At 46.2% G+C, this 24,066-nt stretch overlaps 1 protein-coding gene and 1 non-coding gene across 2 annotated transcripts in view; both read right to left on the bottom strand.

Moving 5' to 3' along the window:
• Window positions 1-24,066, bottom strand: part of LOC124788555 (T-cell leukemia homeobox protein 3-like) — a 434,467-nt gene that overhangs the window by 75,708 nt on the left and 334,693 nt on the right. The window lies entirely within an intron of this gene.
• Trnas-cga lies at window positions 20,075-20,149 on the bottom strand. Its single transcript has one exon. It is a non-coding gene; the product is annotated as a tRNA-Ser (tRNA).

Genomic DNA, 24,066 nt, shown 5'->3' with positions numbered 1-24,066 from the left:
AGTGTTTGAAGTCACGCTGGTACGTTCTGTTGCTGAGTGTTTGCATTCCATGATTAATATGATTTGAAGAGAAGTAATAAAATGAGCTCTAACATGGAAAGCAAGCGTTTCCGGACACATGTCCACATAACATATTTTCTTTCTTTGTGTATGAGGAATGTTTCCTGAAAGTTTGGCCGTACCTTTTTGTAACACCCTGTACACACTGAGGTGGCAAAACTCGTGGGATAGCGATATGCTCATATACTGGGTGAAAAGTATTTAAGTTGTAGGGGACATCAAGACAAATATTTTTCCTTAATGTCATTTTTTCCTATGAGGATTATTTGAACCGGTGGAGGCCATATTACGCTCTTCAGTTGTTAGAGGCCGTATTACGATCTTCAGTTGTAGGCAACTGCTGTCCACCTGTTTTGTATTGCATTGTCTGTGTTTACTAATGGAGCGATACACGCGGAGTGAGTACACTGACATGATTGGTGCATATTACGTAACGCACCACAACGGACGAGCTGCAGAGTGGGTTTATCAACAACAATATCCTAGTCGCCGTATCCCGCATCATACGACCTTTGCTGCTGTGTACCAGCGTCCGCGTGAGACCGGGTCATTTAGCAGATTACCTGGACAGGGACGTCGTCGCACGGTAAGAACGCTCCAATTTGTGAAAGCTGTCTTGCAGCATGTGGAGCGGGATCCTTCAATCAGCACTCGTGCAATTGCACGTAACATGGAGAAGAATCAGACGAATGTAAGGACAGTCCTTCGAGAGCAATTCTTACGTCCATTTCACGTACAGCTTGTCCACAACCTGGAACCAGTTTATTATCCACCCAGAGAACAGTTTTCGCAGTGGTACCTGGAACAGTGTGAAATGCATCCTACATTTCCATCCTCTGTGTAGATTACTGATGAAGCAACGTTCGGGCGTGATGGAGTCTTAAACATGTACAATTCGCATGTTTGGACTGAGGATAACCCACATGCCACAGTTACTAGCGCTCATCAAGTGTGGTTCTTCGTTAATGTGTAGGTCTGTGTTGGGGACTGTTTAATTGGGCCATATCTGCTATCTAGGCCATTAAATGGCAGGCAATATCAATTTTCCCGCCAGAGCATTGCCAGAATTGCTGAAAGATGTCCCGCTCTCTACAATACAACGCATGTGGTTCCAACATGACGGGGCGCCGCCACATTTGAGTCGTCGTGTGCGTCGATTCCTGGGCCGACGGTTCCCAGAAACGTGGATTTGCAGAGGTGGTCCTGTACCATAGCTTGCTCGATCCCCAGATATGTCCCCTCTGGACTTTTTTGTGTGGGGAGAGATGCGCAACCTTGTTTACGCAATTAATCTTGCATCAGAAGAGGATCTGGTTACCCGGATAGTAGCAGCAGCAGGAACAATTCACGATACTCCGAGGGTTTTTGCCCGTGTCAGACAAAACATGATCCGAAGGTGTAATCTTTGTTTACATGTCACTGGAGGCAATTTTGAAAATCTACTGTAATTGAAATTGGATTGTGTTAATGTGTTGTCCCTTGGTCATAAAAAATGGAAAATTGTTTGTTTGTTTAATTAATTTGCCGCCAGAGAAATCTTCCTTTACCGGTTTAAATACTCCTCATAGGAAAAAATGACATTAGGGAAAAATATTTGTTTTGATGTCCCCTACAACCTCCCACAGTTTGTCGGTTTAAATACTTTTCACCCTGTACAGCTGGCCGTAGTATCGCGTACACAAGGTACAAAAAAAGCCAGTGCATTGGCGGAGCTTTCGTTTGTACTGAGGTGAGGCATGCGTAAAGGTTTCCCTTGTGATTATGGCCGCACGACGGTAATTAACAGACTTTGAACGGGTAATGGTAGCTGGAGCTAGACACATGGGACGTTCCATTTCGGGAATGTTGGGCAATTCATTATTCCGAGATCCACACTGTTAAGAGTGTGCCGAGAGTACGACATTTCAAGCATTCTCCTCTCACCACGGACAATACAGTGGCCGACGGCCTTCACTTGACGACCGACAGCAGCATCGTTTGTATAGAGCTGTCAGTGGTAACAGACGAGAAATAGCGCAGAAATCAATGTGGGAAGTATCTGCTAGTACAGTGCGGAAAAATTAGGCGTTAACGGGATACGGCAGTAGGCGACCGAGAAGAGCGCCTTTGCCAAAAGCATATCGTCGGCTGCACCGCCTCCCTTGGCCTCATGACCCTATCGGTTGGACCCTAGACGTGGCCCAGTCATATTAATCCCGATTTCAGTTGGTAAGATTTGATGGTACGGTTCAAGTGTGATGTAGCCGTACGAAGCCATGGATCCAAGCTGTCAACAAGGCACTGTGCAAATTGGTGGTGCCTCCGTAATGGTGTGGGCTGTGTTTACGTGATCTCACATCTCCAGCTTTAGAAGTCAGATAGTGACATACCTGCTAAAACAAAAATAAGATCACATTGTCCCCGTACGCACTAGTTACCTCTTTCCAACGTGATCTTCTTCATTTCCCAGTATTCTTGGCCGATGTAGTCTCCTTGAATTTCCTTTTCCCAGAACTCCCTATGTTAGAAAACATCTAATCTGTACACCAACAAATTCTTATTACACCTGCCATTATCATTATCATTATTATTATTATCATTATCACTATTAGTGGCTGAAGCTGCTGTAGTACATGTACTTTATTAGGTCATAGTCAGTGTAATTTACTCACACTGCCACTTCAGACATTCAAATCATTTTAATACTACTTGTCATATTAGAATCATTATTTCTTAAGTAACTATGATGTAATAGATACTGTATATGTGAAACACTGGTCCTATGTATGAGAGGGCCTGGTGACCCTAACGAGTTCAAGTTAAATGAATAAAAATAAATTATTGTCTCTAGATGCGCCGTTGGACGGTAATAGCGTGATGTCTACTAAGGGTGACTAATTTTTTGTCAGGTGACACTTATAAGAAGGACTTGACCTTGCGGTTTTTCAAATTTTTTTAGGTGATTCATCTGTGCCATACACACCCCTTCAGAGCGAATGTACCCAGGTCAATGAGAAGCGATTCCTCCAGCGTGCTCACCTAGAAAAGATAAAAATAATGACCTCATTACAGATCGTTTCCTGGTTTCTGCGTGGGTGTCGGCGGCTAATGATCAAAACCGCTCCGACTTGGCCAGACAAAAGGTCGTCCTCCAGTCGCCTGACAAATATTCCAGCAGATTACCACAAACCAGTCATTAAATCTCGCAGCGGCAATTAAAAACACATAAGGCGGATTTCGCGGGCCTCATTATCGTAAATTCGCTCGTCGGCCATTTGTTTTACTAATGACTTCGTTTTCTTTTCGCTCCCAACACTTGGCGCTCGTAAAAATATTGCGGGGGCTCATGTTTAATTGCGTTATTCGCCTTCAGAACCAGTGTGTAAAGAGAAAAAGAGGAGAGAGGATGTCTGCAGCACTAATGAGGTGGTTTTGTGGTTAACGTCTTCCGTTATAAACACTGGCGTAAAATATTTACGGTCGTCGCTATTGAGATATACTGGGTGTTTAGCTCCAGTAGGTAATTCGACGTGACGAAGGGAAATTCGTACTTCTCTGCCATTCAAACTCAGCTTGACTGACCTGCCGGTAAGTATATGATTCAGCAAACTGAATTCATATTTACAATACCTTGTTAAAAGATGCCGTAACAAATCACTAAATGCGATGAACAGGGAGTTAAATGAGCGAAACTGATTTGTCATCTTTGTGAGTAGTAGCCGACGTACAGTTTACGAATATAGCACTCAGTGGAAGAGCAGTTGGGATGAATTGCGACGCCAGTTCTTTATTTAGTTTAAACTGAAATCAACACTTACAGGATCTGATAGATGACTATCACTCATCGCAGTCATTTTTTTGAACCCTTCGCCAGTGTATCGAGGTGCATGCCGAGTATAATGTCAATTGACTGTGACTATTACGTACTGATATCGACTTCCGCTGACACTCTGAGTACAAAAGACAGTCACTGATGATCTACGTAGTAAAGCGAAACTTTTATCCCAAAGTTGGTGATTGTCCCATTTCCAACTCGGATAAATCCTGCTGGAAACCAAATACAGGGCTATTCAAAAAGAAGGAACAGATTTCAAATATTTATATCCACCAAATTGTAAAAGGTAGCACCATAATTGCAACATTCCTGGACAGAGAATAGTTTAAAATTTGAATTTGAACAGTCCCGGTATACGTTCCAGTCACGGCGTTATTGGTGCTGTTGCTTTCTTCTTCATGGGGAAAACTGTGACATGGCTAACCTACCTCGACGTGCTTTAAAATTGGTTATTTCCTCAACCTGAAGATGACTCAGATGACTTCATCTTCATGCAAGATGGTGCAACGCCTCATTTCTCTAAGAACGTCTGGCGTGACCTGAATGAGACGATTTCAGGAGGGTGGATTGGAAGAGGAGGAGCAAAAGATGAACTTCATCGCCGGTGGCCTCCTTGGTTCAAATGGCTCTGAGCACTATGGGACTTAATTGCTGAGGTCATCAGTCCCCTAGAACTTAGAACTATTTAAACCTAACTAACCTAAGGACATCACACACACCCATGCCCGAGGCAAGATTCGAACCTGCGACCTTAGCGGTCACGCGGTTCCAGAATGAAGCACCTAGAACCGCTCGGCCACATCGGCCGGCGGCCTCCTTGGTCTCCCGACCTCACACCTACATCTACGTCTACATCTACATGGATGCACTGCAAATCATACTTAAGTCCCTGGCAGAGGGTTCATTAAACCACTTTCACAATAATTCTCTGTTATTCCACTCTCAAACAGCACGCGGAAAAAACGAACATCTGTATCTTTCCGTGTGAGTTGTGATTTTCCTTATTTTATTATGCTGTCGTTTCTCCCTATGTAGGTCAGCTTCATCAAAATATTTACGCATTTGTAGGAGAAAATTGATGATTGAAATTTCGTGAGAAAATTTCGCCGTAACGAAAAACGCCTTTGTTTTAATGGTGTCCATCCCAAATCCTGTATTATGTCCGTGATACTCTCTCCCCCATTTCGCGATAATACAAAACGTGCTGCTCTTCGTTGAACTTTTCGATATACTCCGTTAATCCTATCTAGTAAGCATCCCAGACCGCGCAGCAGTACTCCAAAAGAGAACGAACAAGTTCAAAAATGTTCAAATGTGTGTGAAATCTTATGGGACTTAACTGCTAAAGTCATCAGTCCCTAAGCTTACACACTACTTAACTTAAATTATCCTAAGGAAAAACACACACACACACCCATGCCCGAGGGAGGACTCGAACCTCCGCCGGGATCAGCCGCACAGTCCATAACTGCAGCGTCCTAGGCCGCTCGGCTAATCGCGCGCGGCAACGAAGAAGTGTAGCGTTGACAGTCTCTTGTGACGTATCTGTCGGGTTACCTAAAAGACCGCGTTTTTGTCCTCCCTATGCCTGACACTCTTTAAAGTCTGTGACATCGGATGGATGGAGCTGTGAATTCGATAACGAGAGACCAGCTGCTTCGTTTGTGGCAGAAAATGAGCCACCGTTTTGAAATTTGGCTTGTAACATATGGTGCTCACATTGAATGCATAAAAAATTTGAACTTTTCTTTTTCGAGGAATGTTGCAATTGTGTTACTTTTTTTGTAATTTGGAAGCAATAAATGTTTTAAATCTTTTCCTTCTTTTTGATTAGCCCTGTATGTCCATACAGCCTGTCATTTACTCGTTAATACACCACAATAAATGTACTCGTATACGAGAGGACATCAGAAAGTAGGATACTCACTATTATGATCGGCCATTTAACATTTATTGAATGCTACACCACACCTCAAAGTGACACTGATAAATGACTCTACTTTTCAAAATAGTCACCAAATCTCTGTAAACAATGATCGGAACGTTCTACCATTCGTTCTGTCCTTCAACGATAGAAATCTGCTCTTTGGTCAAGGAGCGATTCGGGAATCGCTGTGTGAATGTCCTTACTGTTGGAAAATCTCTTTCCCCCAGTCTCTTAATTGTCTGGACATTGCCGTCTGTAGTAGATGTCGATGGTCTCACTACTCGAAAAGCATCGCCCACATCTGTGCGGCCTTGTCAAATGTTTGGCGCCATTTTACTAAAGCTGTTCGCTCCGTTGCATTTGTGCACACAACGCCAGAATTTTGTGAAGAGTCTGTGTGCAATTTCCAAGTTTTACCTATAAGAATCTTACTGTATCACGTACTCAAACTCTGAAGTACGTTTCCAGCTGCCGTACCATTTCGCTGCCACACTGCGATGCAACTGTTACCTGTACTGCAGCAGAACTACATGTGCAGGAAACCCGGAACACGTTTTCTGTTCTGCCAATGCGCCATTCTTGTAGCTCTGTGGTGTTAGGGAGGACCAACATGTCTAGCTTTCATTATGAAGCCCAAGTGTATATACCGTATTACAAGGTCGGCAAAATGAAACAAGTCTGGAAAATCTGACGCACTCTTTACACGATCCAAGCGTCGCTTAGCGTTGACTGCAGAAATGTGTGGCTTATGATTAGCTGTCTGACCATTGTACCTTATTCTTTTTAACTCTTTCACAGATAAAATTTATTTTGCATATATCTGAAAAACGAAGGGTCAAAAACTGTCTTCATTTGTGGTAAATAATACACTTTCACTACCAAACAGTTTTTAAGCTAACCGATTTTGAAAATTGCTAGTGTCCCGCGAATGTAGCTAGATCCATGTTTTCATGTGAACCTAGGATTTTCACAGTTAATTTTTAATTTTAGAATGATTTCAGCAGGATGTCGATTACGGAAAGAAGTATGACGAATTAGTGCCGAAACACATTTATTTTGCTGACAATGAAAAATATGAAGTATCATACACAAGTTTTCTACAGAACATTTGAAGATGGCTTTGACGTACCACATACACTATGTGATCAAAAGTATCCGGACACCTGGCTGAAAATGACTGGAAGATCGTGGCGCCCTCCATCGGTAATATGGTGTTGGCCTATCCTTAGTCTTGATGACAGCTTCCACTCTCGCAGGCATACGTCCAGTCAGGTGCTGGAAGGTTTCTAAGGGAATGGCAGCCCATTCTTCACGGAGTGTTGCACTGAGGAGAGGTATCGATGTCGGTCGGTCAATCCTGGCACGAAGTCGGCGTTCCAAAACATCCAAAAGGCGTTCTATAGGATTCAGGTCAGGACTCTATGCAGGCCAGTTCATTACAGGGATATTATTGTCGTGTAACCACTCCGCCACGGGCCGTGCATTATCAACAGGTGCTCGATCTTGTTGAAAGGTGCAATCGCCATCCCCGAATTGCTTTTCAACAATGAGAAGCAAGAAGGTGCTTAAAACATCGATGTAGGCCTGTGCTGTGATAGTGCCACGTAAAACAAGAGGTGCAAGCCCCCTCCATGAAATTGCGACCACACCATAACACGACTGCCTCCGAATTTTACTGTTGGCACTACACACGCTGGCAGATGACGTTCACCGGGCATTCGCCATACCCACACCCTGCCATCGGATCCCCACATTGTGTGCCGTGATTCGTCACTCCACACAACGTTTTTCTGCTGTTCAATCATCCAATATTTACGCTCCTTACGCCAAGCGAGTCGTCGTTTGGAATTTACCGGCGTGCTGTGTGGCTTATGAGCAGCCGCTCGACCATGAAATCCAAGTTTTCTAACCTCCCGCCTAACTGTCGTAGTTTTCGCAATGGATCCTGATGCAGTTTGGAATTCGTGTGTTATGGTCTGGATAGATGTCTGCCTGTTACACAGTACGACCATTTTCAACTGTTTGCGGTCCCTGCCAGCCAAGAGACGAGATCGGCCTGTACGCACTTGTGCTGTACGTCTCCCTTCACGTTTCCACTTCATTATCACATCGGAAACAGTGGACCTAGAGTTGTTTAGGAGCGTGGAAATCTCACGTACAGACGTATGACACAAGTGACACCCAGTCACCTGACCACGTTCGAAGTCTGTGAGTTCCGCGGAGCGCACCATTCTGCCCTATCACGATGTCTAATGACTACTGAGGTCGCTGATATGGAGCACCTGGCAGTAGGTGGCAGCACAATGCACCTAACATGAAAAACGGTTGTTTTTGCGGGTGTCCGGATACTTTTAATCACATAGTGTACCAATGTTTTCTACATTTTGTGAAGTTTCGTGCAGCATATTCGTCAAAATCCATATAAACAATGTACAAACTAGCAGAATTATTGAAGTGGGTACTGATGTTTCAAAACAATGTCTGTACTGTATAAGAAAACAAAAGTAGTTAGGTCAGTCACTCTTGGGAAGGAGAAGATGTTGATTTAATCTGATTTGCGTGAAACAGACACTCTGTTGCATCTATAAACACAGGCTGCTCCATTTAATCGCTCACAGGCTTCTTTATATCCATCCCGTGGTCCGTAGTTTGTTTTTTTTCCTTCAAGTTACGAAAACACCTCGCTAGTTGCTAGCATTTAACAGATATGAGATATAGACGTCCCAACGCCCAATGCTCCGTGTTACTTTAGTGGGACCTGTGTACCCCATCAATCACGAAAACGATAACTTCCTACGTATAGTCATTGTGGTAGCTGGACCGCTGGTAGCAGTTTGGAACTGACGAGTGATTCCTTCCGCTGATTTCATAGAATTTTTTACAGCCACCCTCCGCAATGATCGACGGTATCTGCTCGTCAGTACATGAGGTCTGTCTCATCTTAGTTTAGCTTCGGTTGTTCCTTCGCGTTTACACGTCATCGACAGTCGATATCGGCAGCTTTGGACGGTTTGAAATTTCTCTGATCTGTTAGTCGAGTCACATCCAATGAATAGTCCACGTTCGAAGTTCCTGTGCTTTCGTGACTGACCCATTGTTGCCACTGCTCCTCTACTGACAACACAGTACTCCTCGCTTCCTTTTATACTGATGGGTTCGCCCCTCCTGACATCAGTGGTCAATTGCAGCACTACAAAAGGACTTCCAGCTACACTACTGGCCACTAAAATTGCTACACCAAGAACAAATGCAGATGATAAACGGGTATTCATTGGACAAATTATTATACTAGAATTGACATGTGATTACATTTTCACGCAATTTGGGTGCATAGATCCTGAGAAATCGGTACCCAGAACAACCACCTCTGGCCGTAATAACGACCTTGATACGCCTGGGCATTGAGTCAAACAGAGCTTGGATGGCGTGTACAGGTACATCTGCCCAGGCAGCTTCAACAAAATACCGCAGTTCATCAAGAGTAGTGACTGGCGTATTGTGACGAGCCAGTTGCTCGGCCACCATTGACCAGACGTTTGCAATTGGTGAGAGATCTGGAGAATGTGCTGGCCAGGTCAGCAGTCGAACATTTTCTGTATCCAGAAAGTCCCATACAGGATCTGCAACATGAAGCCGTGCATCATCCTGCTGAAATGTAGGGTTTCGCAGGGATCGAATGAAGGGTAGAGCCACGGGTCGGTCGTAACACATCTGAAATCTAACGTCCACTGTTCAAAGTGCCGTCAAAGCGAACGAGAGGTGACCGAGACGTGTAACCAATGGCACCCCATACCATCACGCCGGGTGATACGCCAGTATGACGATGACGAATACACGCTTCCAATGTGCGTTCACCGCGATGTCGACAAACACGGATGCGACCATCATGATGGTGTAAACATAACCTGGATTCATCCGAAAAAACGACGTTTTGCCATTCGTGCACCCAGGTTCGTCGTTGAGTACACCATCGCATGTGCTCCTGTCTGTGATGCAGCGTCAAGGGTAACCGCAGCCATGGTCTCCGAGCTGATAGTCCATGCTGCTGCAAACGTCGTCGAATTGTTGTCTTGCAAACGTCCCCACCTGTTGACTTAGGGATCGAGACGTGGCTGGAGGATCCGTTACAGCCATACGGATAAGATGCCTGTCATCTGGACTGCTAGTAATACGAGGCCGTTGGGAACCAGCTCGGCGTTCCGTATTACCCTCCTGAACCCACCGATTCCATATTCTGCTGACAGTCATTGGATCTCGACCAACGCGAGCAGCAATGTCGCGATACGGTAAACCGCAATCACGATAGGCTACAATCCGGCTTTTATCAAAGTGGGGAACGTGATGGTACGCATTTCTCCTCCTTACACGAGGTATCACAACAACGTTTCACCAGGCAACGCCTGTCAACTGCTGTTTGTGTATGAGAAATCGGTTGGAAACTTTCCAGATGTCAGCACGTTGTAGGTGTCGCCACTGGCGCGAGCCTTGTGTGAATGCTCTGAAAAGCTAATCATTTGCATATCACAGCAACTTCTTCCAGTCGGTTAGAATTCGCGTCTGTAGCACGTCATCTTCGTGGTGTAGCAATTTTAATGGCCGGTAGTGTACTTTGCATCAGACAGTGTACGTGGAAAACTGGATGGATGATTAAAATCAAATGTATGTATCAAACGAAGTACGAGTAAGAGTAAAACGTTAAATAAAGTTCTGTATGAAATTGCCTTATTTCATATTTATGCAGTAGATTAGGGTCACAAGTGCAACAGAAACAGCCGGCCGCTGTGGACGAGCGATTCTAGGCGCTTCAGTCCGGAACCGCGCTGCTGCTACGGTCGCAGGTTCGAATCCTGCCTCGGGCATGGATGTGTGTGATGTCCTTAGGTTAGTTAGGTTTAAGTAGTTCTAAGTCTAGGGGACTGATGGCCTCAGATGTTAAGCCCCATAGTGCTTAGAGCCATTGGAACCAACTGAGCAACAGAAACAACACAAAATTACTTCTTCTCAGAAAGCAACGACACGAAGGGACACGAAGTTCAACTCAGCCACGCACCGTACGTTTATCTCAGGACGTGTCAAAATGATGTCCGTGTAGATGAAGACAGTGACGTGGTCTCGGAATGGTCCAGGCTCCGTTCATCTCATTCTGCACAGTTGCGCAGCTATTTACAGTTCGCTGCTGTGGTTATGCTACACTCTTAATTGGAGCGTCATACACGAGCTGCTAGAGACGGCCCCGAAGGTAGAAGTCCAGGAGTTGAGATCCGGAGATCTGGCGACCTATCCACTTATCGAGATAAGAAGCTTTGAGACAATCTCTTGCCTCCAAACTGAAACATGCAGTGACACATTCGAAAAAACATCAGTCGATACGCATGCAAACAAGACACGTCAAAGGCCTGTACTGTCCCATTGTGTAATGCCTACCACGAACCACATTATGCCTCATAACTGGAATATAAAGCAGTTTGAGACAAAACTTGATGTAACGTTTTATTGTTATTTTGATCCGTGCATTAACCCACGAAGTGTGAACAGTTACATTTAAATTAACCTATATCAATAAGCAGTGTCTTGACACCGCTGGTGGCATCGTTGAATGCTTTGAGATGTAGGAGGTGCCGTGGAGTACTGTAGAAAACCACAGGAACGGTAACTTATAAATGACGCCAAGGTAAACTTTTAAACTGAAGCGCCAAGGAAGTTGGTACAGGCATGCGAATTCAAATACAGAGATATTTAAACAGACACAATTCGGCGCTGCGTTCGGCAACGCCTGTATAAGATGACAAGTGTCTGGCGCAGTTGTTAGATTGGTTACCGCTGCTACCATGGCTGGTTGTGAACATTTAAGCGAGTTTGAACGTGATGTTACAGTCGGCGAACGAGCTGTGGGGCACAGCATCTCCGAGGTAGCGATGAAGTGGGATTTTCCCGTATGACCATTTCACGATTGTACCGTGAATATCAAGACTCCGGTAAAACATCAAATCCCGGACAGCCGCGTCCGAAAAAAGATCCTGCAAGAACGTGGAGAACGACAGTTGAAGAGAATCGTTCAACGTGACAGAAGCGCAACCCTTCCGCAAATTGCTGCAGATTTTCAATGCTGGACCAAGTGTCAGCGTGGGAACCATTCAGCGAAACATCATGATTATGTACTCTTGATCACTGCACGGCACAAAACCTTACGCCTCGCCTGGACCCGCCCACACCGACACTGGACTCTTGATGACTAGAAACATATTGCCTGGTCAGACGAGTCACGTTTCAAATTGTATCGAGCGGATGGACTTGTACGGATATGGAGACAACCTCATGAATCCATGGTCACTGCATGTCAGCAGGGACTTTTCAAGCTGGTGGAGGCTCTGTAATGGTTTGGGGTGTGTGCATTTGCAGTGATATGGGATCCCTGATAGTCTAGATATGACTCTGACAGGCGACACGTACGTAAGTATCCCGTTGGATCACCTGCGTCCATTCAGATCCATTGTACTTTCCGACGGACTTGGACAATTTCAGCAGGACAATGCGACACCCCACACGTCCAGAATTGCTACAGAGTGGCTCTCTGGCCACCAAACTCCCCAGACACTATTGAGCATATCTGGGATGCCTTGCAACGTGCTGTTCAGAAGATATCTCCACCCCGTCCTACTCTTACGGATTTATGGACAGCCCTGCAGGGTTCATGGTGTCAATTCTTTCCAGCACTACTTCAGTCATTAGTCGAGCCCATGCCACGTCGTATTGCGGCACTTCTGCGTGCTCGCAGGTGTACCAGTTTCTTTGACTCTACAGTGTAATTTTAATGGCTAAGTTAAAACTGAAACTGATTTTTTTTCTTCATTCATGTAGAAGACGTACCCTTTCTAAATCGGATGAATCTTTTTGAAATGTGCTGCACATTGCAGCAAGGCACGAAGACGCACACTTTCTGCGTTCAACTGAACGCAGCAGCAAATCCGTTTCAGCGTATTCTGTTCGATGACAGTTTGCAAGTCTAGACATGTCTCATTATGCACACATGCATATTCTTTGCACAGTTTGTCGCTTAGCTATCGCTCCATCACGGAACGTTTTAGGCACTCCTAGCTAGTCACTTCCAGAGATCAGACAGGCCCCGCAGCGTGCTGCACCTGTCTCGGTGGTCAGCCCTCAACGGCGGTCCGGCTGGAGTGTCCCTTAGAGCTGGACACTGCCTCGTACCCGCAAGGTCCACGCCGTACCCTCCCTAATCCGCTAATAAAAGAGCGTCGTTATTGTCGGTGCGCTATAAAGCGGCGCGACCGCGGCAGGGAGCACTTAGTTAACTGAATTGTCTTCTCCTTGCCGGCCGGCTGCTGCGCCCCGCCGGCCATTCCGCTAATGCGACCGCGCTCTCCGGTCCCGCAGCGCCGTCGTCTTCATTAACGGGCCCGCTACTTTGTCAGATTAGCCGACGACCGCCGCCCGCACGCGAGAGAGGAGGCTTTCTAAAGCCACCGTACACTCCATCCAGCCCGCACTCGCTCACCCCTGTTCCACCCTCTTAGAGAGAGCGTGTGTCCTGTGACGGCGAGGTTTAGTCCTCATTCTGAAGAATGCAGCTGGTTAAAAGACTGATTATGCCATACGTCGGACCCACCTTACTTCAGCGTCTAAGTAACGTCTTTCAAAGTAACCTCTGCTTCTTCCCACACCAACTTTAAGTAGCCTGATGTCGTAGCGTCCGCTAAATATTCTACGCATAGACAAAAACGACATAAATTCCTACCTAAAAGAGTGATGTGCAACCATCAGAAGTTGAAAGATAACTAAAATTGTTCTGCATATTGCACCGCATCATTAAAAAGAAGTACACTACCGGCCATTAAAATTGCTACACCAAGAAGAAATGCAGATGATAAACGGGTATTCATCGGACAAATATATTATACTAGAACTGGCATGTGATTACATTTTCACGCAATTTGGGTGCATAGATCCATAGTTCATCAAGAGTAGTCACTGGCGTATTGTGACGAGCCAGTTGCTCGGCCACCATTGACCAGACGTTTTCAATTGGTGAGAGATCTGGAGAATGTGCTGGCCAGGTCAGCAGTCGAACATTTTCTGTACCCAGAAAGGCCCGTACAGGACCTGCAACATGCGGTCGTGCATTATCCTGCTGAAATGTAGGGTTTCTCAGGGATCGAATGAAGGGTAGAGCCACGGGGCATAACACATCTGAAATGTAACGTCCATTGTTCAAAGTGCCGTCAATGCGAACAAGAGGTGACCGATGCGTGTAACCAATAGCACCCCATACCATCACGCCGGGTGTTACGCCAGTATGGCGATGTCGAAAACACGCTTCCAATGTGCGTTTACCGCGATGTCGCCAAACACGGATGCGACCATCATGATGCTGTAAACAGAACCTGCATTCATCCGAAAAAATGACGTTTTGCCATTCGTGCACCCAGGTTCGTCGTTGAGTACACTATCGCAGGCGCTCATGTCTGTGATGCAGCGTCAAGGGTAACCGCAGCCATGGCCTCCGAGCTGACAGTCCATGCTGCTGCAAACGTCGTCGAACTGTTCGTGCAGATGGTTGTTGTCTTGCAAACGTCCCCACCTGTTGACTTAGGGATCGAGACGTGGCCGCACGATCCGTTACAGCCATGCGGATAAGATGCCTGTCATCTCGACTTCTAGTGTACGAGGCCGTTGGGATCCAGCACGGTGTTCCGTATTACCCTTCTGAACCCACCGATTCCATATTTTGCTAACAGTCATTGGATCTCGACCAACGCTAGCAACAATGTCGCGATACGATAAACCGCAATCGCGATAGGCTACAATCCGACCTTTATCAAAGTCGGAAACGTGATGGTACGCATTTCTTCTCCTTACACGAGGCAACATACAACGTTTCACCAGGCAACGCCGGTCAGCTGCTGTTTGTGTATGAGAAATCGGTTGGAAACTTTCCTCATGTCAGCACGTTGTATGTGTCGCCACCGGCGCCAACGTTGTGTGAATGCTCTGAAAAGCTAATCATTTGCATATCACAGCATCTTCTTCCAGTTGGTTAGAATTCGCGTCTGTAGCACGTCATCTTCGTTGTGTAGCAATTTTAAAGGCCAGTAGTGCACTTTAAAATACATACTGAGGTGATAAAAGTCATGGGATACCTTATAATATCTTGTTCGACCTGCTTTTTCCCGCCGCAGTGTAACAACAAGTCGTTGGAAGTCCCCTGCAGAAATACAGAGCCATGCTGCCGTTATAGCCGTCCGTAACTGGCGGTGCAGGATTTTTTGCACGAACTGACCTCTCGAATATGTTCCATAAATGTTCGATGGCATTCATCTCGAGCGATCATGCTTACCAAATCATTTGCACGAATTGTCCACAATGTTCTCCAAACTAATTTCGAACGATTGTGGCATGGTGACATGGCTCATTGTTATCCATAAAAATTCCATCGTGGTTTGGGAACGTAAAGTCCATGAATGGCTGCAAATGGTCTCCAGATAACATACCATAACGTACGCCCGGTTAGCCGAGCGGTCTAACGCACGGCTTTCCAGAGTGGGAAGGAGCGCCTGGTCCTCGGCATGAATCCGCCCGGCGGACTTGTGTCGAGATCCCGTGAGCCGGCCAGTCTGTGGATGGTTTTTAGGCAGTTTTCCGTCTGCCTCGGAGAATACGGACTGGTTCCCCTTATTCCGCCTCAGCTACACTATGTCGGCGATTGCTGCGTGAACAAGTTCTCCACGTACGCGTACACCACCATTACTCTACCACGCAAACATAGGGATACACTCGTCTGGTGTGAGACGTTCCCGGGGGTGTCCATCGGGGGCCGAATCGCATAATAACCCTGGGTTCGGTGTGGGGCGGCGGAGGGGTGCAGTGGACTGCGGTAGTCGTCGTGGGGTTGTGGACCACTGCGGCTCTGGCGGGGACGGAGGCTCTCCGATATTTCTAGCTCCCCGGTTCACATACAATACAACATAACATAACAATTTACAATCAATGACTGGTTCAGTTGGACAAGAGGACCCTGCCCATACCATGTGAACACAGCAACACAGTTATGCAGGCACCACCAGCTTGCACAGTGCCTTGTTGACAACTTCAGTCCATGTCTTCATGGGATCTGCACCAGACTCGAGCCCTACTACCAGCTCTTACCACATAAAATCGGCACTCGTCTGACTAGGTCACAGCTTTCCACTCGTCTAGGGTCCAACCAGTATGGTCACGAGCCCAGGAGATGCACTGCAGGCCATATTGTACTGTTGGCAAAGGCAGTTGAGTCGGTCGTCCGCTGCCATAGCCCGTTAACGCCAAATTTCGCCGCACTGCCTTAACAGATACGTTCGTCGTACGTCCCACATTGATTTCTGACAACTCTACGCAAATGCCGCTGCTCTCGGTGGTTAAATAAAGGCCGTCCGCCACCTCCTTGTCCGTGTTGAGAGGTAAACCGTGAAATTTGGTATTTTCAGAACACTCTTGGTACTGTGAATCTGGGAATATAGAATTCTCTAACGATTTCCGAAATGTGATGTCCCATGCGTCTAGCTCCAACTACCATTCCGAGTTCAGAGTCTTTTAATTCCAGTCTTGCGGCCATAATGACGTCGGAAAGCTTTCCACATGAATCACCTGAGTACAAATGACAGCATTGTTGGCATTGGTGGCATTCTGGGGCATGAAGTAAGAGGTGTGTGACGAAAGTCACGCCGGCCGCGGTGGTCTAGCGGTTCTAGGCGCTCAGTCCGGAACCGCGCGACTGCTACGGTCGCAGGTTCGAATCCTGCCTCGGGCATGGATGTGTGTGATGTCCTTAGGTTAGTTAGGTTTAAGTAGTTCTAAGTTCTAGGGGACTGATGACCACAGATGTTAAGTCCCATAGTGCTCAGAGCCATTTGAATCATTTGAACGAAAGTGACTGACAACATTGTTAGCGATCTCCCACCACAGTGTTGGTCTGCTTGTATTGACCGGAGTGTTCATCGCTTGTAGATGCCCAGTCCGAGCTTCATCTCCGTACAGCCATCACGTGATTTTTGAGAGCGCCTTCAATGAATTTGTGTTTTACGAAAATGGATCATCGGAATTTGGAATAACTTTTTGCATTCGAGTTTTATATTAAACTTGAGGAGTCCACGAATGTGACCTTTGAAAAGTTGAAACGGGCCTATGGGGAACATTGCTTATCAAAATCACAAGTTTTTAGCCGGTACAAATCGCTTCTGGAAGGCTGAGAACACGTTAAAGATGAACCTCTCTCAGGGAGACTTCCAACTTGATAAACAGACAAAAACGTCGAAACTGTGCGTGCTCTTGAGACATCAGACCGACGTTTAACAATAAGGATTATGGATGACCTATCAACTTCAACAGTTTCGCCGTACATCAAATGTTGACCGAAGTTTTGCACCTGTCAAACGTTTGTGACAAAATGGTGCCGAAATACCTCACAATTGAAGAGAAGGACAATCGAAGAACCGTGTGTGTTGATCTTCTTGAGAGGACTGTCAAAGACGACGAATGCTTCAGTCTTGTGATCGCAAGTGATGAATCCGGAATTTTTTAATACGATCCTTAGCGCAGAAAAGTGAGGAACGGCATACTCAGACATTTCATCGACTGATAGAAGCCCAAACGAGCAAATGATTCATCAAAACAAATCCATTTTGCTTCTTTGAGAGTATGGGTATTGTAAATAAAGAATTTGTTTTACCAGGACAAATTGTCAAGTCTTGTACAAAGATGGCCTTGAAAGGCTCAGGAAAGGGGTTAATCGAGTGAGGCCGGACATTGCAGACAAGTGGAAGCTGCATAATGACAATGCCCCATGTCACTCGACCATTTCCATCGCAGGTGTTTTGACCTCAAACGGCATTTCTGTTGTTCCACAGCCAGCCTCCTGTTCATCTCATCTGAGACTTTTCTCTTTTCTCGAAATCGAAAAATATGTTAAAAGGTCGTCATTTTGGGACTCTTGAGAACATTCAAAAGAATGTAACTGATATTTTAAGGGACTTACCGGCTGAAGCCGTTCAGCGCTGCTACCATGACTGGGAACAGTGACTCCCCCTGTGCGTAACTGCCGAATGCAACTATTTTAAGGGGACAATATTGTTATTTGAAAGAAAAAGCTGTTGTATATAAATAATCAGTCTGATTTCTTTTCTCACGCATCTCGTATACAGGAAATCAACTCATACGGACCCATATCTCTCAGCGACTAGCTGCCACCATTCAAGGCAGCGGTACTCCTGCCTGAAGACGCTGGTGCACAGAGTGAGGACCATATGATGATGGCAACTTACTGACAGGGTTGGACCGCGCAAAAGAGATTTTTGCTTCCAACGGCTGACTAAGTGAAGAAATGAGGAAGGTGCTGGGGGCACATATGCGCAGAGGAAGGAGCAAAGAAGGAGAAAACAGTGAAAGAGGACAGAAGGTTGCGTTCCTGACGTAAGATGGTGCAGCTTCCCGAGAACCTACCGACATCTGTCTAAAAAAGGTATCGAACCCATGTTTTGACCGAGCGAGGTGGCGCAGTGGTTAGACACTGGACTCGCATTCGGGAGGACGACGGTTCAATCCCGCGTCCGGCCATCCTGATTTAGGTTTTCCGTGATTTCCCTAAATCACTCCAGGCAAATGCCGGGATGGTTCCTCTGAAAGGGCACGGCCGACTTCCTTCCCCATACTTCCCTAATCCGATGAGACCGATGACCACGCTGTCTGGTCTCCTTCCCCAAAACAACCAACCAACCAACCATGTTTTGACCGCCTGCAAAAATAATGAATACTCTGGGCAGCATGAGAGATAACCTTGGACATCGTACTCCTGGAGTCTGGCACATTGCGTGCGAATGTAGAAAATCTTTCACCGGACAAATCCCCTATGTTGCACCAAATAATACACAACGAGGACCGTGGCAGTAAAATAAGTCTGGACTGGCAAAGTGTAACTTAACGGAAAGCGTATATTCGATTTTGAAAAGACGACTGTCATCTGCTCAGCTCATGATTTCTCTGACAGCGTTATTAAGGAGGCAATCGAGATAGTACCGCCGACGAATCTCGCCAGCCGAGGTAAGGGTTTCGCCCTTAACCCAGTTTAACAACCAGCATTTCTAGCCATAAGCCGGGAGAGGCAGCAGTTCGTTTTGTGGTATCGATAGCTACGATACCACAACGTTGGTGCGCTCTCGTAAGTTGGCACTACGAGAGCGGACGAACAACGCCGATCACAGCGCCCTCTAGCCGACGCTGTGGAGAGATTCAGCTCATTTGATCAAGAGCAGACGACCTAGCAACTGCTTCTACTGGTAGGGGGGCTAGCCATTATAGACTTTGCCTTTGTAACTTCTAGTAACTGTTAGCTTCGATACATGAACGACTTCGCACCTACGTGCTCATCTATACCAAACGTTAAGTAATGTGTTTGTATCTGTTTATACACCAGTAAAGGTGCTTTAACTTTACTTGCAGTACCGAAGTACTTCACCTTTCTTTGCTCCTACTCGCGTCCTTCACTCTCGGCCTATTTTGCAGAAGCAGTTCACAGGAGCAGATCCACGTGCCGCCTATCCAGGCGGGATACAAAACGTTTGGCGTGTAGAAGCGGCGTACAATCGACGCGAGATACCACCAGCAGCGGAAACAATCGGCAGGGCTGCTGCTAAACTGTAGTGCAGCAGCCATTGCGAGATTTTAATGCCCACCGCCGATATTTACATAAGGAAGCGGATTTTGACATACTGGTAACCCTCAAAAGAAAAAAGCTCTACATTCTAAGAGGAAACGCCCTAAATTAGACCAAACAAATATCTGAGGACAAAGATACCTTGGAACCCGAAAGTCAAATATTTGCGATTAACTGTGGATAGACAGCTCTTCCTTCATAACCACGTACAAGACCTCTAGCACAAGGCTTCAGGGACGGCAAAACAACTGAGCTTCTTTCCAAGGTTAAAGGACGATTATACCGTGCTACTGCCCAATCAAAAATGGTAGCACCTCTTGGGATCTGGCCAGAGACACGTAAAGAAGAAACATGCAAGCCGTACAGAACAAGTGTCTCAGCTGGCTCCTGGGAGAATAATAGGTTTATATACAGAAACCAACGTAGAAACTATAGAGCGGATATTTAGAAGAAAACCATCACAATAGACAAAAGATTATATCAACTTAGAAACTCAATCAAACATGAATGAGATTTTCACTCTGCAGCGGAGTGTGCGCTGATACGAAACTTCCTGGCGGATTAAAACTGTGTGCCGGACCGAGACTCGAACTCGGGACCTTTGCCTTTCGCGGGCAAGTGCTCTACCAACTGAGCTACCCGAGCACGATTCACGCCCCGTCCTCACAGCTTTACTTCTGCCAGCGAAAGGCAAAGGTCCCGAGTTCGAGTCTCGGTCCGGCACACAGTTTTAATCTGCCAGGAAGTTTCAATCAAACATTTTCACGACGTCGGAGCGATCGACTTTGGCAAAGATACAAAATATCTTGCTGCTGGTATAACAACACGACTTACTACAAATGCAGAAAATATACACGATTCAATAAACAACGACTTGCGGACTCCGTGGCCTCTAAAGCCCACCTTAAGAAACTAATAAAAGAGAATTAAATCACTTACAGTGCCACCTAGGAAGTATAGCACACGGAAGTGATGCGACTTCCAACAACGGGAACAAAAATATGAAAAAAAGCACGAGTATTTCGCTACAAAGTGGAAGGGTAGAGTACCTTTGCGGAACATGGCGCTCACGCTGCGATCTTATACGGCGAGAAAGCCGTGAAGATCTTATCCACACTTGATTTCCTTCCCTCGTCTTTGCCCGAATTGGAGCTTTCGCTGCATATCTGACAATTGGAGTCGACGGTACGTTCCTTCTTTCCGGGGACTGGTATCTAATAATAAATATCGAGACCTTTTGTCTCTTTATATGCACTACATCGCGTTTGTTAACCTTGAGGTTCTCATGATAGTTTCTGCAAAAAGCGTTTGTCATCTATAGCTGTGGCTTAATTTCATAGCAAATTTCTAATGATGCCAAATGCTAGTGCAGCCTCCATGAATAGCTTCAGGCTAGTAACGACATACATTGTGTAACAGTAATTATTCTGACTCCTTCCAAGAAATATGAGCTTCACTCCTTTGATTTCTAGTACAGTTCCTCCATTAAAAATGATGATGCTCCAATTCGGGAAAGGATGGGAAACGAAACTGGCTGTCCTCTTCCAAGAGAAACATCTTTATATCCGCCTTAAGCGATTCCATTGAAAACACAAACAAATATAGGTGTCCGGAATGACATACGAGTTAAGTGTTCTACAGTACTCCAACTCGCTCGGTATTGCCGGAGGTAGAGCTCGCGGTGCGCTGTAGAAGGTCGCCAGCGTACCTATTGGACCACACAGAGGAAAATGACAGTTTGTTTTCCATTAATACATTTCGTTCTCTACTCCTAAAGGCAAAACTGGTTGTCCCCAGTACTGATTCGTTGTAAGTCAAGGTCTTTTCAAACAAACACTAGGCGAGATGGTACTGGGAAAAATCTGGAAGTTTGTGGTAAGATCTTATGGGACCAAACTGCTGAGGTCATCAGTTCCTAAGCTTACACACTATTCAGTCTAACTTAAACTAACTTACGCAAAGGCCAACACACACATGCCCGAAGGAGGACTCGAACCTCCTACGGAGGGAGCCGCGCGGACCGTGACAAGGCACCCTAGACCGCGTGGCTACCCCGCGCGGCACCTGGTACTGGGGCATATGGGCGTCGCAGATGAGAGAATATTTTGTGAGAGGAAATCCATTTCTGGTATTTGCCTTACAACCAAGGAATACCTCTCGAAAACATCGGTAAGGACCGGCCTATGGGACCTAACTTGTATTAATTCTCGGGCAATTTGGCCAAGACACGGACGTGCACACAAAGAAATTAGATGTTTATGTACGTGTAAGTGTATTTGTTTCTATATAAAAAGAAGATGACGTGCTCGGCATGTGCAGTGTACGTGAGTGGCATCTGATCACAGGCGATGCGATCAGCGCCGCTGTCCGAAGGAACAGTTCATTTAGGATGGGCAGGATAGGTTATGGGTGGAAGCAGGAGAAGATTTCTGGGATGAGTTCCCGGTTAGGGAGGGGAAGGTGATGAAAATTACACTCTGAAAGGACAGTGAATGTTCGCAGATGAGGGAAAATGGGACGTATTGATAGAGGAGTGGCAATAGGTCGGGCTCTCAAGGGTGAAGGAGATCACAGGCTGTTCTGACTCAAGTTTATGAGATGTATAGGTAAACTGAAGGTGTTCTAGGTGTTTGAGGAGGTATGGCAGCATTATGACCTGGTTTAGAACACAATTTCAAATGGTTCATATGGCTCTGAGCACTATGGGACTTAACTACTGTGGTTATCAGTCCCCTAGAACTAACCTAAGGACATCACACACATCCATGCCCGAGGCAGGATTCGAACCTGCGACCATAACAGTCGCACGGTTCCGGACTGCGCGCCTAGAACCGCTAGACCACCGCGGCCGGCTAGAACACAAGTGGGTGGAGGTAGTTGGATACTGAAAAAGAGGAGGATTGCATGCCGTTGTTAGAGAGCGATGAAACTTGGGAGGAGGGGGTGTCCATGCTAAATTGGCATAGGTGAGCTTAAGACATATGAGGGTTTTATACAGGGTAATCCAGCTGCTCCAACCTATGGGTTTTATGCAACCCACAACACCTTCAAAAACTACGTGCGAGATTTTTGTATTCTCTCGCTCGCTATGTGAAAATTATTGGCCCTACAGAAAAAATGAACAAGATCTTTTTGTAGGAAATGCAATGCTGTTAAATATTATAGTGAGATATGTTTTCGATGGAGGTCACAGTTTTCGAGTTATTGAGGAAAAACGCGTTTCAAGGTCACTATTTTGCGTTTTTTTAATAATTCGAAAACTGCAGTCTCTAGCGAAAATATATCTCATTGTAGAATTTAACAACACTAAATTTCCTATGAAAAAGTCCTTTTCATTTTCTCTGTAGGGCTAATAGTTTGCACTTATTGAGAGACAGAATATAGGAATCTTGCCCGCGGTATTTGGAAGCATTGCAGGCTGCGTAAAACCCATAGGTTGGGCCACATGAATCACCCTGTATGTATGGATAATGGCCGTGGAATGTTATCCCCATCTTAGGCCAGTCAGTAGTTCTAATGTTATAGTTTATTGTAGGCTTTCTTATGAATGGTTATTAGGTGAGTGTTTCAGCCTAGGTTTTGATCGAGTGTTAATAGAAAATGTTGTGGTTTTGTAGACAGGTGGATCAGACGATTGTGAATTCTCAGGTACAGGTCTCTGGGAGGGAATGTGTGGCTTTTCCTATCATTGTTGCCTGGGCTTTTCCAGGATTGAAGAAAATTGTCGAGAATTGGTCGGAGGCATAGCTGAGTCCCACGACTTTGATCGCTCAGCGAATAGCGGGCTGCGTCTAGAACAGCCAGTGTGGGATAGTTTCCTGCCGGAGAGCGGTATTTACGCCGGTGTTTCGCCGCAGCAGCCGCGTGACACGCGTCAGCGCCTGGAGACAGACGCCTGGACTCCAGGAGGCAGCGTTCTGCCGGAGGCGAGCGGCGCCGCATTCCAGGCCCCGCACCCACCCGCCGACACGGAACCGCCATCTCGCCGGCGCTAATTAAAAGACAAGGCGCGCCGCTCTGTTCTGCCCTGTTCCCACCACGCCTTCCCAGGCGCCGAGCGAGCTTTGACTTCTGGCCATAGTTACAGTCTTTCGTGGCAGCATACTAAGGTCTCTCCCTCTGTTCAAAAACATAACGGATGCTGTTTAGGAGTCTTCGTGTATCCGTGACTCGGATAACAGCACTGTCAACCGCTTACCAACCGAGAGGTGGCAAGGGGCAACAGGGGACGGGGCGGGTAGAGGTAAGGGGGGGGGGGGGGTCTTAGGGCGTGGACCAAGTAGGAGGAGGTGGTAATAATGTGGATCATGACCACTCCCTCCAAAGAACATGTCTCTAAAACGGTTTATACACTGAAGTGCCGTCCGCCCCTGGTAGCTGAGCGAACGCCAGCACTGTAGCTCAGCGTGTTCGGTCAGGGAGCTGGTTGGCCTTTGCAATAAAAAAAAAACTGAGTGGAAGGACCAATAAATGAACTTGAACGGATGTAATGTGACGTCCGCAAACACAACTATCAACAACGAGGAAAAAAAAAAAAAGTGGTGAGCGGGACAGAATGTCAAT

This window comes from Schistocerca piceifrons, chromosome 3 (assembly GCF_021461385.2).
Source record: "Schistocerca piceifrons isolate TAMUIC-IGC-003096 chromosome 3, iqSchPice1.1, whole genome shotgun sequence".
NCBI lineage: Eukaryota > Metazoa > Arthropoda > Insecta > Orthoptera > Acrididae > Schistocerca > Schistocerca piceifrons.
Note: the sequence above shows the minus strand (reverse complement) of the source record. Positions and strands in the feature narration are given on the sequence as shown.